We start from the raw sequence: 10,576 nt of genomic DNA on the forward strand, positions 1-10,576 counted from the left end.
TCAGGCTCTGCCGAGGACGAGATCCATGAGATGTTCCTCCTCTGGGCATGCCCGGGTCACAGATCCTGTTCTGCCTGTGAATAGGCTGCAGGGGCACGGTGAAGACCAGCAACAGCTTTCAGGGCTGCCACCTTCCGTGTGGGACAAGGAGCCGGACGTGTGCCTTTTCGGAATCAGGCTCTGCCGAGGACGAGAGCCATGAGATGTTCCTCCTCTGGGCATGCCCGGGTCCCAGATCCTGTTGTGCCTGTGAATAGGCTGCAGGGGGACGGTGAAGACCAGCAACAGCTTTCAGGGCTGCCAACTTCCGTGTGGGACAAGGAGCCGGACGTGTGCCTTTTCGGAATCAGGCTCTGCCGAGGAAGAGATCCATGAGATGTTCCTCCTCTGGGCATGCCCGGGTCCCAGATCCTGTTGTGCCTGTGAATAGGCTGCAGGGGGACGGTGAAGACCAGCAACAGCTTTCAGGGCTGCCACCTTCCGTGTGGGACAAGGAGCCGGACGTGTGCCTTTTCGGAATCAGGCTCTGCCGAGGACGAGAGCCATGAGATGTTCCTCCTCTGGGCATGCCCGGGTCCCAGATCCTGTTGTGCCTGTGAATAGGCTGCAGGGGGACGGTGAAGACCAGCAACAGCTTTCAGGGCTGCCACCTTCCGTGTGGGACAAGGAGCCGGACGTGTGCCTTTTCGGAATCAGGCTCTGCCGAGGACGAGAGCCATGAGATGTTCCTCCTCTGGGCAAGCCCACGTCCCAGATCTTGTTGTGCCTGTGAATAGGCTACAGGGGGACGGTGAAGACCAGCAACAGCTTTCAGGGCTGCCACCTTCCGTGTGGGACAAGGAGCCGGACGTGTGCCTTTTCGGAATCAGGCTCTGCCGAGGACGAGATCCATGAGATGTTCCTCCTCTGGGCAAGCCCGGGTCCCAGATCCTGTTGTACCTGTGATTAGGCTTCAGGGGGAAGGTGAAGACCAGCAACAGCTTTCAGGGCTGCCACCTTCCGTGTGGGACAAGGAGCCGGATGTGTGCCTTTTCGGAATCAGGCTCTGCCGAGGACGAGAGCCATGAGATGTTCCTCCTCTGGGCAAGCCCGGGTCCCAGATCCTGTTGTGCCTGTGAATAGGCTGCAGGGGGACGGTGAAGACCAGCAACAGCTTTCAGGGCTGCCACCTTCCGTGTGGGACAAGGAGCCGGACGTGTGCCTTTTCGGAATCAGGCTCTGCCGAGGACGAGATCCATGAGATGTTCCTCCTCTGGGCAAGCCCACGTCCCAGATCCTGTTGTGCCTGTGAATAGGCTGCAGGGGGACTGTGAAGACCAGCAACAGCTTTCAGGGCTGCCACCTTCCGTGTGGGACAAGGAGCCGGACGTGTGCCTTTTCGGAATCAGGCTCTGCCGAGGACGAGATCCATGAGATGTTCCTCCTCAGGGCATGCCCGGGTCACAGATCCTGTTGTGCCTGTGAATAGGCTGCAGGGGGACGGTGAAGACCAGCAACAGCTTTCAGGGCTGCCACCTTCCGTGTGGGACAAGGAGCCGGACGTGTGCCTTTTCGGAATCAGGCTCTGCCGAGGACGAGAGCCATGAGATGTTCCTCCTCTGGGCAAGCCCACGTCCCAGATCCTGTTGTGCCTGTGAATAGGCTGCAGGGGGACGGTGAAGACCAGCAACAGCTTTCAGGGCTGCCACCTTCCGTGTGGGACAAGGAGCCGGACGTGTGCGTTTTCGGAATCAGGCTCTGCCGAGGACGAGAGCCATGAGATGTTCCTCCTCTGGGCAAGCCCACGTCCCAGATCCTGTTGTGCCTGTGAATAGGCTGCAGGGGGACGGTGAAGACCAGCAACAGCTTTCAGGGCTGCCACCTTCCGTGTGGGACAAGGAGCCGGACGTGTGCCTTTTCGGAATCAGGCTCTGCCGAGGAAGAGATCCATGAGATGTTCCTCCTCTGGGCAAGCCCACGTCCCAGATCCTGTTGTGCCTGTGAATAGGCTGCAGGGGGACGGTGAAGACCAGCAACAGCTTTCAGGGATGCCACCTTCCGTGTGGGACAAGGAGCCGGACGTGTGCCTTTTCGGAATCAGGCTCTGCTGAGGAAGAGATCCATGAGATGTTCCTCCTCTGGGCAAGCCCACGTCCCAGATCCTGTTGTACCTGTGAATAGGCTGCAGGGGGACGGTGAAGACCAGCAACAGCTTTCAGGGCTGCCACCTTCCGTGTGGGACAAGGAGCCGGACGTGTGCCTTTTCGGAATCAGGCTCTGCCGAGGACGAGATCCATGAGATGTTCCTCCTCTGGGCAAGCCCACGTCCCAGATCCTGTTGTGCCTGTGAATAGGCTGCAGGGGGACGGTGAAGACCAGCAACAGCTTTCAGGGCTGCCACCTTCCGTGTGGGACAAGGAGCCGGACGTGTGCCTTTTCGGAATCAGGCTCTGCCGAGGACGAGAGCCATGAGATGTTCCTCCTCTGGGCATGCCCGGGTCCCAGATCCTGTTGTGCCTGTGAATAGGCTGCAGGGGGACGGTGAAGACCAGCAACAGCTTTCAGGGCTGCCACCTTCCGTGTGGGACAAGGAGCCGGACGTGTGCCTTTTCGGAATCAGGCTCTGCCGAGGACGAGATCCATGAGATGTTCCTCCTCTGGGCAAGCCCGGGTCCCAGATCCTGTTGTACCTGTGATTAGGCTGCAGGGGGACTGTGAAGACCAGCAACAGCTTTCAGGGCTGCCACCTTCCGTGTGGGACAAGGAGCCGGACGTGTGCCTTTTCGGAATCAGGCTCTGCCGAGGACGAGAGCCATGAGATGTTCCTCCTCTGGGCAAGCCCACGTCCCAGATCCTGTTGTGCCTGTGAATAGGCTGCAGGGGGACGGTGAAGACCAGCAACAGCTTTCAGGGCTGCCACCTTCCGTGTGGGACAAGGAGCCGGACGTGTGCCTTTTCGGAATCAGGCTCTGCCGAGGACGAGATCCATGAGATGTTCCTCCTCTGGGCATGCCCGGGTCCCAGATTCTGTTGTGCCTGTGAATAGGCTGCAGGGGCACTGTGAAGACCAGCAACAGCTTTCAGGGCTGCCACCTTCCGTGTGGGACAAGGAGCCGGACGTGTGCCTTTTCGGAATCAGGCTCTGCCGAGGACGAGAGCCATGAGATGTTCCTCCTCTGGGCATGCCCGGGTCCCAGATCCTGTTGTGCCTGTGAATAGGCTGCAGGGGGACGGTGAAGACCAGCAACAGCTTTCAGGGCTGCCACCTTCCGTGTGGGACAAGGAGCCGGACGTGTGCCTTTTCGGAATCAGGCTCTGCCGAGGACGAGAGCCATGAGATGTTCCTCCTCTGGGCAAGCCCACGTCCCAGATCCTGTTGTGCCTGTGAATAGGCTGCAGGGGGACGGTGAAGACCAGCAACAGCTTTCAGGGCTGCCACCTTCCGTGTGGGACAAGGAGCCGGACGTGTGCCTTTTCGGAATCAGGCTCTGCCGAGGACGAGAGCCATGAGATGTTCCTCCTCTGGGCAAGCCCACGTCCCAGATCCTGTTGTGCCTGTGAATAGGCTGCAGGGGGACGGTGAAGACCAGCAACAGCTTTCAGGGCTGCCACCTTCCGTGTGGGACAAGGAGCCGGACGTGTGCCTTTTCGGAATCAGGTTCTGCCGAGGAAGAGATCCATGAGATGTTCCTCCTCTGGGCATGACAGGGTCCCAGATCCTGTTGTGCCTGTGAATAGGCTGCAGGGGGACGGTGAAGACCAGCAACAGCTTTCAGGGCTGCCACCTTCCGTGTGGGACAAGGAGCCGGACGTGTGCCTTTTCGGAATCAGGCTCTGCTGAGGAAGAGATCCATGAGATGTTCCTCCTCTGGGCAAGCCCACGTCCCAGATCCTGTTGTACCTGTGAATAGGCTGCAGGGGGACGGTGAAGACCAGCAACAGCTTTCAGGGCTGCCACCTTCCGTGTGGGACAAGGAGCCGGACGTGTGCCTTTTCGGAATCAGGCTCTGCCGAGGACGAGAGCCATGAGATGTTCCTCCTCTGGGCAAGCCCGGGTCCCAGATGCTGTTGTACCTGTGATTAGGCTGCAGGGGGACGGTGAAGACCAGCAACAGCTTTCAGGGCTGCCACCTTCCGTGTGGGACAAGGAGCCGGACGTGTGCCTTTTCGGAATCAGGCTCTGCCGAGGACGAGATCCATGAGATGTTCCTCCTCTGGGCAAGCCCACGTCCCAGATCCTGTTGTGCCTGTGAATAGGCTGCAGGGGGACGGTGAAGACCAGCAACAGCTTTCAGGGCTGCCACCTTCCGTGTGGGACAAGGAGCCGGACGTGTGCCTTTTCGGAATCAGGCTCTGCCGAGGACGAGAGCCATGAGATGTTCCTCCTCTGGGCATGCCCGGGTCCCAGATCCTGTTGTGCCTGTGAATAGGCTGCAGGGGGACGGTGAAGACCAGCAACAGCTTTCAGGGCTGCCACCTTCCGTGTGGGACAAGGAGCCGGACGTGTGCCTTTTCGGAATCAGGCTCTGCCGAGGACGAGATCCATGAGATGTTCCTCCTCTGGGCAAGCCCGGGTCCCAGATCCTGTTGTACCTGTGATTAGGCTGCAGGGGGACTGTGAAGACCAGCAACAGCTTTCAGGGCTGCCACCTTCCGTGTGGGACAAGGAGCCGGACGTGTGCCTTTTCGGAAACAGGCTCTGCCGAGGACGAGAGCCATGAGATGTTCCTCCTCTGGGCAAGCCCGGGTCCCAGATCCTGTTGTACCTGTGAATAGGCTGCAGGGGGACGGTGAAGACCAGCAACAGCTTTCAGGGCTGCCACCTTCCGTGTGGGACAAGGAGCCGGACGTGTGCCTTTTCGGAATCAGGCTCTGCCGAGGACGAGATCCATGAGATGTTCCTCCTCTGGGCATGCCCGGGTCCCAGATACTGTTGTGCCTGTGAATAGGCTGCAGGGGCACGGTGAAGACCAGCAACAGCTTTCAGGGCTGCCACCTTCCGTGTGGGACAAGGAGCCGGACGTGTGCCTTTTCGGAATCAGGCTCTGCCGAGGACGAGAGCCATGAGATGTTCCTCCTCTGGGCATGCCCGGGTCCCAGATCCTGTTGTGCCTGTGAATAGGCTGCAGGGGGACGGTGAAGACCAGCAACAGCTTTCAGGGCTGCCACCTTCCGTGTGGGACAAGGAGCCGGACGTGTGCCTTTTCGGAATCAGGCTCTGCCGAGGACGAGAGCCATGAGATGTTCCTCCTCTGGGCAAGCCCACGTCCCAGATCCTGTTGTGCCTCTGAATAGGCTGCAGGGGGACGGTGAAGACCAGCAACAGCTTTCAGGGCTGCCACCTTCCGTGTGGGACAAGGAGCCGGACGTGTGCGTTTTCGGAATCAGGCTCTGCCGAGGACGAGAGCCATGAGATGTTCCTCCTCTGGGCAAGCCCACGTCCCAGATCCTGTTGTGCCTGTGAATAGGCTGCAGGGGGACGGTGAAGACCAGCAACAGCTTTCAGGGCTGCCACCTTCCGTGTGGGACAAGGAGCCGGACGTGTGCCTTTTCGGAATCAGGCTCTGCCGAGGAAGAGATCCATGAGATGTTCCTCCTCTGGGCATGACAGGGTCCCAGATCCTGTTGTGCCTGTGAATAGGCTGCAGGGGGACGGTGAAGACCAGCAACAGCTTTCAGGGATGCCACCTTCCGTGTGGGACAAGGAGCCGGACGTGTGCCTTTTCGGAATCAGGCTCTGCTGAGGAAGAGATCCATGAGATGTTCCTCCTCTGGGCAAGCCCACGTCCCAGATCCTGTTGTACCTGTGAATAGGCTGCAGGGGGACGGTGAAGACCAGCAACAGCTTTCAGGGCTGCCACCTTCCGTGTGGGACAAGGAGCCGGACGTGTGCCTTTTCGGAATCAGGCTCTGCCGAGGACGAGATCCATGAGATGTTCCTCCTCTGGGCAAGCCCACGTCCCAGATCCTGTTGTGCCTGTGAATAGGCTGCAGGGGGACGGTGAAGACCAGCAACAGCTTTCAGGGCTGCCACCTTCCGTGTGGGACAAGGAGCCGGACGTGTGCCTTTTCGGAATCAGGCTCTGCCGAGGACGAGAGCCATGAGATGTTCCTCCTCTGGGCAAGCCCACGTCCCAGATCCTGTTGTGCCTGTGAATAGGCTGCAGGGGGACGGTGAAGACCAGCAACAGCTTTCAGGGCTGCCACCTTCCGTGTGGGAGAAGGAGCCGGACGTGTGCCTTTTCGGAATCAGGCTCTGCCGAGGACGAGAGCCATGAGATGTTCCTCCTCTGGGCAAGCCCACGTCCCAGATCCTGTTGTGCCTGTGAATAGGCTGCAGGGGGACGGTGAAGACCAGCAACAGCTTTCAGGGCTGCCACCTTCCGTGTGGGACAAGGAGCCGGACGTGTGCCTTTTCGGAATCAGGTTCTGCCGAGGAAGAGATCCATGAGATGTTCCTCCTCTGGGCATGACAGGGTCCCAGATCCTGTTGTGCCTGTGAATAGGCTGCAGGGGGACGGTGAAGACCAGCAACAGCTTTCAGGGCTGCCACCTTCCGTGTGGGACAAGGAGCCGGACGTGTGCCTTTTCGGAATCAGGCTCTGCTGAGGAAGAGATCCATGAGATGTTCCTCCTCTGGGCAAGCCCACGTCCCAGATCCTGTTGTACCTGTGAATAGGCTGCAGGGGGACGGTGAAGACCAGCAACAGCTTTCAGGGCTGCCACCTTCCGTGTGGGACAAGGAGCCGGACGTGTGCCTTTTCGGAATCAGGCTCTGCCGAGGACGAGAGCCATGAGATGTTCCTCCTCTGGGCAAGCCCGGGTCCCAGATGCTGTTGTACCTGTGATTAGGCTGCAGGGGGACGGTGAAGACCAGCAACAGCTTTCAGGGCTGCCACCTTCCGTGTGGGACAAGGAGCCGGACGTGTGCCTTTTCGGAATCAGGCTCTGCCGAGGACGAGATCCATGAGATGTTCCTCCTCTGGGCAAGCCCACGTGCCAGATCCTGTTGTGCCTGTGAATAGGCTGCAGGGGGACGGTGAAGACCAGCAACAGCTTTCAGGGCTGCCACCTTCCGTGTGGGACAAGGAGCCGGACGTGTGCCTTTTCGGAATCAGGCTCTGCCGAGGACGAGAGCCATGAGATGTTCCTCCTCTGGGCATGCCCGGGTCCCAGATCCTGTTGTGCCTGTGAATAGGCTGCAGGGGGACGGTGAAGACCAGCAACAGCTTTCAGGGCTGCCACCTTCCGTGTGGGACAAGGAGCCGGACGTGTGCCTTTTCGGAATCAGGCTCTGCCGAGGACGAGAGCCATGAGATGTTCCTCCTCTGGGCAAGCCCACGTCCCAGATCCTGTTGTGCCTCTGAATAGGCTGCAGGGGGACGGTGAAGACCAGCAACAGCTTTCAGGGCTGCCACCTTCCGTGTGGGACAAGGAGCCGGACGTGTGCGTTTTCGGAATCAGGCTCTGCCGAGGACGAGAGCCATGAGATGTTCCTCCTCTGGGCAAGCCCACGTCCCAGATCCTGTTGTGCCTGTGAATAGGCTGCAGGGGGACGGTGAAGACGAGCAACAGCTTTCAGGGCTGCCACCTTCCGTGTGGGATAAGGAGCCGGACGTGTGCCTTTTCGGAATCAGGCTCTGCCGAGGAAGAGATCCATGAGATGTTCCTCCTCTGGGCATGACAGGGTCCCAGATCCTGTTGTGCCTGTGAATAGGCTGCAGGGGGACGGTGAAGACCAGCAACAGCTTTCAGGGCTGCCACCTTCCGTGTGGGACAAGGAGCCGGACGTGTGCCTTTTCGGAATCAGGCTCTGCTGAGGAAGAGATCCATGAGATGTTCCTCCTCTGGGCAAGCCCACGTCCCAGATCCTGTTGTACCTGTGAATAGGCTGCAGGGGGACGGTGAAGACCAGCAACAGCTTTCAGGGCTGCCACCTTCCGTGTGGGACAAGGAGCCGGACGTGTGCCTTTTCGGAATCAGGCTCTGCCGAGGACGAGATCCATGAGATGTTCCTCCTCTGGGCAAGCCCGGGTCCCAGATCCTGTTGTACCTGTGATTAGGCTGCAGGGGGACGGTGAAGACCAGCAACAGCTTTCAGGGCTGCCACCTTCCGTGTGGGACAAGGAGCCGGACGTGTGCCTTTTCGGAATCAGGCTCTGCCGAGGACGAGATCCATGAGATGTTCCTCCTCTTGGCAAGCCTACGTCCCAGATCCTGTTGTGCCTGTGAATAGGCTGCAGGGGGACGGTGAAGACCAGCAACAGCTTTCAGGGCTGCCACCTTCCGTGTGGGACAAGGAGCCGGACGTGTGCCTTTTCGGAATCAGGCTCTGCCGAGGACGAGATCCATGAGATGTTCCTCCTCTGGGCATGCCCTGGTCCCAGATCCTGTTGTACCTGTGAATAGGCTGCAGGGGGACGGTGAAGACCAGCAACAGCTTTCAGGGCTGCCACCTTCCGTGTGGGACAAGGAGCCGGACGTGTGCCTTTTCGGAATCAGGCTCTGCCGAGGACGAGAGCCATGAGATGTTCCTCCTCTGGGCAAGCCCACATCCCAGATCTTGTTGTGCCTGTGAATAGGCTGCAGGGGGACGGTGAAGACCAGCAACAGCTTTCAGGGCTGCCACCTTCCGTGTGGGACAAGGAGCCGGACGTGTGCCTTTTCGGAATCAGGCTCTGCCGAGGACGAGATCCATGAGATGTTCCTCCTCTGGGCAAGCCCGGGTCCCAGATGCTGTTGTACCTGTGATTAGGCTGCAGGGGGACGGTGAAGACCAGCAACAGCTTTCAGGGCTGCCACCTTCCGTGTGGGACAAGGAGCCGGACGTGTGCCTTTTCGGAATCAGGCTCTGCCGAGGACGAGAGCCATGAGATGTTCCTCCTCTGGGCAAGCCCGGGTCCCAGATCCTGTTGTGCCTGTGAATAGGCTGCAGGGGGACGGTGAAGACCAGCAACAGCTTTCAGGGCTGCCACCTTCCGTGTGGGAGAAGGAGCCGGACGTGTGCGTTTTCGGAATCAGGCTCTGCCGAGGACGAGATCCATGAGATGTTCCTCCTCTGGGCATGCCCGGGTCCCAGATCCTGTTGTGCCTGTGAATAGGCTGCAGGGGGACGGTGAAGACCAGCAACAGCTTTCAGGGCTGCCACCTTCCGTGTGGGACAAGGAGCCGGACGTGTGCCTTTTCGGAATCAGGCTCTGCCGAGGACGAGAGCCATGAGATGTTCCTCCTCTGGGCAAGCCCACGTCCCAGATCCTGTTGAGCCTGTGAATAGGCTGCAGGGGGACGGTGAAGATCAGCAACAGCTTTCAGGGCTGCCACCTTCCGTGTGGGACAAGGAGCCGGACGTGTGCCTTTTCGGAATCAGGCTCTGCCGAGGACGAGAGCCATGAGATGTTCCTCCTCTGGGCATGCCCGGGTCCCAGATCCTGTTGTGCCTGTGAATAGGCTGCAGGGGGACGGTGAAGACCAGCAACAGCTTTCAGGGCTGCCACCTTCCGTGTGGGACAAGGAGCCGGACGTGTGCCTTTTCGGAATCAGGCTCTGCCGAGGACGAGAGCCATGAGATGTTCCTCCTCTGGGCAAGCCCACGTCCCAGATCCTGTTGTGCCTGTGAATAGGCTGCAGGGGGACGGTGAAGACCAGCAACAGCTTTCAGGGCTGCCACCTTCCGTGTGGGAGAAGGAGCCGGACGTGTGCCTTTTCGGAATCAGGCTCTGCCGAGGACGAGAGCCATGAGATGTTCCTCCTCTGGGCAAGCCCACGTCCCAGATCCTGTTGTGCCTGTGAATAGGCTGCAGGGGGACGGTGAAGACCAGCAACAGCTTTCAGGGCTGCCACCTTCCGTGTGGGACAAGGAGCCGGACGTGTGCCTTTTCGGAATCAGGTTCTGCCGAGGAAGAGATCCATGAGATGTTCCTCCTCTGGGCATGACAGGGTCCCAGATCCTGTTGTGCCTGTGAATAGGCTGCAGGGGGACGGTGAAGACCAGCAACAGCTTTCAGGGCTGCCACCTTCCGTGTGGGACAAGGAGCCGGACGTGTGCCTTTTCGGAATCAGGCTCTGCTGAGGAAGAGATCCATGAGATGTTCCTCCTCTGGGCAAGCCCACGTCCCAGATCCTGTTGTACCTGTGAATAGGCTGCAGGGGGACGGTGAAGACCAGCAACAGCTTTCAGGGCTGCCACCTTCCGTGTGGGACAAGGAGCCGGACGTGTGCCTTTTCGGAATCAGGCTCTGCCGAGGACGAGAGCCATGAGATGTTCCTCCTCTGGGCAAGCCCACGTCCCAGATCCTGTTGAGCCTGTGAATAGGCTGCAGGGGGACGGTGAAGATCAGCAACAGCTTTCAGGGCTGCCACCTTCCGTGTGGGAGAAGGAGCCGGACGTGTGCCTTTTCGGAATCAGGCTCTGCCGAGGACGAGATCCATGAGATGTTCCTCCTCTGGGCAAGCCCACGTCCCAGATCCTGTTGTGCCTGTGAATAGGCTGCAGGGGGACTGTGAAGACCAGCAACAGCTTTCAGGGCTGCCACCTTCCGTGTGGGACAAGGAGCCGGACGTGTGCCTTTTCGGAATCAGGCTCTGCCGAGGACGAGAT

This window comes from Accipiter gentilis, unplaced genomic scaffold (assembly GCF_929443795.1).
Source record: "Accipiter gentilis unplaced genomic scaffold, bAccGen1.1, whole genome shotgun sequence".
Taxonomy (NCBI): Eukaryota; Metazoa; Chordata; class Aves; order Accipitriformes; family Accipitridae; genus Astur; species Astur gentilis.